At 33.4% G+C, this 6,854-nt stretch overlaps 1 long non-coding RNA gene across 1 annotated transcript; it reads left to right on the forward strand.

Moving 5' to 3' along the window:
- Nucleotides 1-1,874: 1,874 nt before the first annotated feature.
- Nucleotides 1,875-3,530, forward strand: LOC106326864. Its single transcript, XR_001267345.1, has 4 exons — nt 1,875-2,128; nt 2,215-2,955; nt 3,050-3,261; nt 3,447-3,530. It is a non-coding gene; the product is annotated as an uncharacterized LOC106326864 (long non-coding RNA).
- Nucleotides 3,531-6,854: the final 3,324 nt, after the last annotated feature.

Below are 6,854 nucleotides of genomic sequence, written 5' to 3' on the forward strand. Positions count from 1 at the left end.
AGAGAGCAACACAAAGCTTCAAAACCGGCAGCAACCAAACGACCTCAGCTCACAAAGATTCCGGCTTCCAGAAACTAATCCAACCATACAAATCCAAGATAAACAAGTCGACAATACCTCTGCCAAATTTCAGCTCAATAAGAGAAGATCTCACCGTTGGATTTGCCAAACACCCAAGACTGCTCTGCTCAAGAACTATGGCGACCAGCTTCAAGAAAACCCAGACAACAGAAGATCCAACCGTTGAAATCCAAATCCCTTCGGTGAACCTCTAACCCACTGACTGAACCAGCTTCCCACAAAATATCAGCCCGATCAGGATCCGTTTGACCCTCCAAATCCAGTCTTGAAATCACCTTACGAGTTTTCTCCTTCTCTCTCTTTTTCTCTTTTCTCTCTCTCTTATTTCTTTTTGTCAAAACTCTATTATTGTGTCAAGTGCCAAAGGGGAACATTAATTATTTTTTAAGTTCACCCCAATTGGTTCTCTCCATCTAGGAGGGACCCAACAAAAACCACCAGTACAGCTGCAAGTAAGGGTTGGTTTTTCTCTTCGTAAGACAAGTAGGCTATGATCACTGCCTTTATCATCTTTATAAGTGTGAAATACTGCCAGACAGCTATCTAACCACTTCTGAATCCATACGATTCTTAAAATTCTACATCTAGACAGATCTAGAAGTTGATCTCAGCATTACAACATGAGTTTTTACATTTTCTCGGTTCAGGACAGACAAATACTGAGGGATGACTTGGAAAAGTAGAGTTACTACACCATAGCGCAAACAATCAACTCTGAAATGCAACTATGTATTTTGTTTTTCGTTCTCATGGTTTTACATATGTATCACATGGAGTTGATTTAGCCATGCCTTAGCTTCTTTCTCTCCATTACTATATACGTTTAAATCTCAGCGACACGCTTTTGTTTATATGTATCGTATCAAAAATAATAAAATATAATAAATAAATTTCTATTAATAAAGTAGAATTTTGTTTTTGTTTTCATGAAAACACATCATCAAGTGAAGAAATTTTTCACATTTTGAAATTTATCCAATAAAATTTATCAGTAAAACATGATATTATGTTATTTTCTCTATTAAGCTCCAATGATCTGGTGTTTCGTTGAGTTTAACCTTTTATTCTTATTTTTTAAACTTTGGTAATTATGATAGTTACAGTTACATTTTTCAAATGTGTGATTTTAAATATAAACAAAGTAGATTAAAATTATATTTTCACAAACACAAAAATTCTGTAACTTCATTAAATATTGATAATTTAGCAATCAAAATTAATCATTAATAAAAATTAGAGTTATAACCCCGCACTTAATTTAATTATATCTTTAATAATCATTTGGTTTATTATCTATTTAGATATTCAAAGTAACAAAACAAAACCACTTTTTAGTTTTGAAAAGTGTATAATGAATTGAATGAGATATCACTATCAAATATTCATTTGTATATCTCCTTCCACAATGTAAAACATAATATCTAATTATTATAATATTTTGCAGCATTAAAGATTAATACAAAATATTACAAAACACTTATATACAAAAACTATATTCAAATATATACTAAATTTGAAATATTTTTATTTGTTTTTGAAATTGCTCACCCATCCGTAGGGCGGGTTTAACCCTAGTCTATCTATATTATAATAGTACAGTTTAGTCTCTCCTAAAGGTGTACACCTAAGCATATGTGGGTCCCACATCAAAAATATATTTTGTGTTTTAATGATGAATTTTCTTATTTATAAAATGAGTTTATTTAGTTGAACACCAAAAAAAAGAACGAGTTTATTTAAGGACGCATATCTTCAACAATCCATCGATTTCTTCAATTAATGAATTCGTTTCACCTGGCATATAACTCTTCAAATTCACTCAGGCTCCCAATATATTTCCATATTTAAGGCTCTCACTCATGTACATTCACTAATCTCACAGAGGCAGTCATACATGAGTTTAAGCTTCCCATCAGCTGAAGCCAGGAGATGACGAAAGCACTAATGATTGTGACGAGTGTGAGTATCAGGTGGTGACATAGGATGCGGCTCTGGTGATGAGTTCATCATCTTCCCGCCGAGCGGCAGAGTAGAAGACAAACAAACGGTAATGGTTACACTACCAATATCTAAGTTTTAATTCTGCTCCAGATTTAAGTCCTAATACTATCTCAAATATGTTCTTCTTTTCAGAAAATCTTTAGACTTTCACTGTGTCAAACAAGTAGTTACAACACAACCTCCGTTGGTCTTGCTTACTCGCATGTGAACACCAGCTTCTCTCCTCGCAAATGTGTAGGTAAATATGAATCTTGGTCTTAAGCATAGGAGCAGGGCGTCATATCCATTGATATTATGCTTTGGGTTAGAGATCTGGCACAGCAAAACAGATTTGATGTTTAGCTGCTTATCGCCTTGAGAAATATTTGGAAGCTCAGTTTATAGACATGAAGATTGTGGAAATCTTGAGGCTTGCAAAGGAGAGATGACAAATAGAGGATCTCTCCCAGAAGATGAGCAGAATGATAATAAAACAAAGATCAATTCGAAGAAGAATAGAGGATAAAGCTCACTGATAACCGGTTCCTTTTCTATACAGCATTTGCACTGAGCTTACAAGTGAAGACATAAAGAAACTGTACTCTGAATTTTGGTCTCATGTAAGAAGCATTCTACAATTAACTGATAAATGCACGCAAAGGTATAGAACATATTCTAAACTAACTTTCATCTCCATGGTTCTGATTTTCTATTACAGCTATCCATATGATCATGAGGAGCTTGCTATCTGTGAGGATATATATCAGGAGCCTGCTGACTCTGGTTTCTATGGATGGTGCGTATTGGAGGCGGCGTCTTTCCTCATATAAAAGAAGCTGGTTATCTGACCTGCCTTGTGTAAATTCTCTGCTACTACATGTACAAAGCTTTTCTGTAAGTGCAAACCTTGAACTCTGTTTCTTGGTTAAATCTTTATGTTTATTCGCTCCAATTTCTTGAGAAAAATAACAAGTTATGATCGGATTAGGTGAACAGGGATTGGGAAAAAAAATTCAAGCTCACACACATCAAATCTCATTACCTTAGCACAAAGCGGTAGCGCATTGGTTTCACTTATATTCTGGTAAATGGCACTGCTTTTGTCATCAGGTTTTTACCATCACCATTGGTTGGTACAGATATACAAAGCTGAAACCTCAAAATAACATGATTCGTGGTAGAGGAAAGAAGCTGAAACTGGTAAAGCATAAAAAAATTCTGTGAAATTAATCTAAAATCCTCTTACATACTCATTGAAGTACTATTTAAAACTTTTGATAAGTAAGCCATATTAGTTGAATATCGAATTTATTCGCTAGATTAGGTATCAATTGGTACAAGACTGAGAGATAATGAGCTAATATTGCTTTTGTATTTTGTTCCAGAAAACAAGCTCGAGATGGAGCTCAAATCGGCAAAAGAAGAATTTGTAGATCTAGAAATCCTACAACTCTAAAACTATGTTTTCGTTTTATTATGTTAAAAACTTTTTCAATTTTCTTCGTTGTGAAACGATCTTGACCAGTGGAGGAGTTTTGAGTTTGAAAACTGTTAATTTGAACTTATAAAAACTATCCTTATTCAGAATATGAGTTCTATTGGTTCAGACTATGTAATTTTTGTATTGTCACTAATCATATATTTTGATTAGATAAAAGCAGAACAAGCGGAGACAAATGTTGGCATACAAACTAATGCAAAATAAAGACATCCATTAAGTTATCTGCTCATCCGAGTACTATATCCATATCATTCCATATGAAAGTCTACGCAACCATTCTCTTAACTCTGTGTTAAAAAAAAAAAATGTTTCTGTGGACTCAGATTAATTTAGGCTAAAACATCCAACGTCAATCGAACAACATGCGTTAACATGATCAATAACAAAGCATCCTTCACAAATTCAGCAACACGACCTCACATCGTTGCTAATATACCTACAACTGCCAGCAAAACCAAATATGTACAACACAACAAAGAAGTTAACGAAACATATTACTCACATGATTGTCTCTTCTTCAAAAATAGAGATCACCAAAATAAATAACCCCAAATTTCAAGACCTGGTTCTTTTGAAACCCACAATTTTTGCTTAATCATTATACTGGGCCATAAAACTATACTAATTTCTATTTTTTGTCGACCTATTTCAGATTTTTTTGGTCTACCTCAAATTATTTTTAACAAATTCCAGTAAAAACTCTACAAATAAATAATTTTGACGCTATATAATTTTATAATTTTTTAGTTATTAATTATAAAAATAAAAATTTACTACAATTCTATATTTTTGAAATTAATTTTGGGTAAAATAAGAAAAATATTTAAATTTATTGTTCATATAAATTGTTAAATTTTAAATATAAATTTTATATCTTTTTCTTTCCACTATTTGGTTTATATATTAACAACTACATAAATAAACACTAACTAACCCTATAAACCTCAGTTTTTGAACATGGAAGCTCTAATAACAGCAATGGTCGATCAAATCATTACGAATATAAGATATGAAAATATCAATTATATCAACCTAATTAAACTGTTCATTTTAATATCATTTTTTATATTTGTGAGATACTTATTAGATCTGAGAACCTTTGCAATAAAGTTGCTGTAAGCAAACCAAAGCTAATTAGGAAAAAGACGGTGGGAAGACATGAATATATCACGCGTCGAAAACACACCTACCCGAAGGGTTTTAGAGAGGAAACAAATAGATGTGAGTTTGGTTTGGTTTGGTTTTGTGTTTTGGGGGGGGTGGTGGGGGTTGGTAGGGTTTGAGGTCCATATGCCTCGATCTTCCTCTTCTTTCACTTTAACCTTTCTTACAAAATTGTTTAATTATTCCACTACGTCGGAATCATGCACTTATAAATATTATATATATATATATATATATATATATGTATGTATGTATGTATGTACAAGCAAAGCTACGTAGTTGGATTCAGTGCAAACACTTGTCAAAGGAGCAATCCCGATCTGGTTCCATCTTATCTTCGTTGTCTGTTCGACCTTGGGCTTTGGCTTTTTACCATCACATAAAAGAAAGTTTTTAAATCACATATTAAGCTCCAGACCGACAAATTAAAGACCAAATAACAATTTTCGACTCCTTTTTTTTTTTTTTGACTAAAACAATTTTCGACTCCTTAGGAAGTAACGACTTAATATTAATACGGCTAGTTATTTCACATCGTGATGACATGTCCGGCCTGTATATCAGTATATGCATACAATATTAACAATACTCATGGTATTGCGTATGTGCAGATGCAAGCATGCTGAGCTATACAGAACTCTTTCACGTCAATATGTTCTATATACATGTCTATGTTGATTTGTTGTACCCATAGGTATGTACATAATATATATGTTTATCATACTCAGTAGGTAAAACACTTTCCCTCTAACCGGATTAACCAAAATGCTTTTAAACAAATGTTTCCATATATTTTTTTAATCTGTACTATCGCTAATTTTCCATATATAAAAATTATTTCTTCATATCGAAATCCGCTTGCATGCTTCTATACAACTTAATGCAAAATAAACAAAATCCGTATGTATATGAATATAATGGTTTATATGTTAGTGGAAAATGACTTAAACGCATACCTTCAATCAAATAGAATACCGTATGTGTATGGTTAAAACTATCTATGTTAAACCATACCAAAAATTATGTCTTGTATGGTTAAAACTATCTATGTTAAACCATACCAAAAATTCCTGAGAAACTAAAAGTTTAATCGTCATCCGGATTGTTCACAAATCGATACCATGAATAATAGTTGACAAATCGATACCATGTAATGATAGTTGGTTAAACCAAAAAAAAAAGTAATAATAGTTGATGATATATGATCATAATTAAGAAGGATGTATGAATGAAATAACGGTGGAGAACTGGGGTTTTCGAGGAGAGATCGAGGCCAAGGTCGAACAGACAACGAAACAAAGATGAGAACACATAAGATTGCTCACTTTGACAAGCCTAGCATCGAATCGAACCACTCTTGATCGTCTCCATCTTCTGATATCCACCTATAAACCCAATATTATTCTTAAAGAAAAAAATATTTTTTTTTTGTAAAGAAGGAACCCTAGCTACTTATAGAACAAGATATACAATGGAGGATGAGAATCCACGCAACCAACCATGAGTTAATATAAGGATTCTTCAAAAGGCTTGACAAAACATCTGGGCTAGAGAGCCTCACACGTGTCAACCAATCACAAGTCACGAACCCTTTGGTTTGTTGCCCTGTTAGAAACTACGCTAGGCGCTAGTCGGACGGCAATCCTGGGCCTAGCGAGTTACCGAAAAATCGGGGATTAAGCGGGGTATACGCGGTGATTAGTTTTTATATGTTTTAAATTATAAATATATGTATACATACCATTACATGTGAATGTTTAACAAATAATCAACATAGCTCAATGGTTTGCTTAGCAATTGTTGCAGTAAGAGGTGTGGTGTTCGATTCTACTCTGATGCAACTTTTCTTTTATTTTAAGTAGCACAAGTCAGAAAAAAAAAATTAGAAACCAGTGACATTTGTCCCCCATCGACTAATTCCTTAGAAGAGGAGCCTCAAAGTCTTCTATAAATACATAGAGGAGATCCCATCTCAGCTCAAGCAAATGGGCTGTCTTATGGCCCAAACATTTGTCTTCAAAATCCAAAATTTTACTGTTCAAATTGGTCTTTTTGTCCGATTTCTGGACAATTAGGCGGCGATTAGTCGGGTTTTAAGTGATTTATTGCTTATCCGACTTATTGTAAC

Source organism: Brassica oleracea, chromosome C2, assembly GCF_000695525.1.
Source record: "Brassica oleracea var. oleracea cultivar TO1000 chromosome C2, BOL, whole genome shotgun sequence".
In the NCBI taxonomy this organism is placed as follows: Eukaryota; Viridiplantae; Streptophyta; class Magnoliopsida; order Brassicales; family Brassicaceae; genus Brassica; species Brassica oleracea.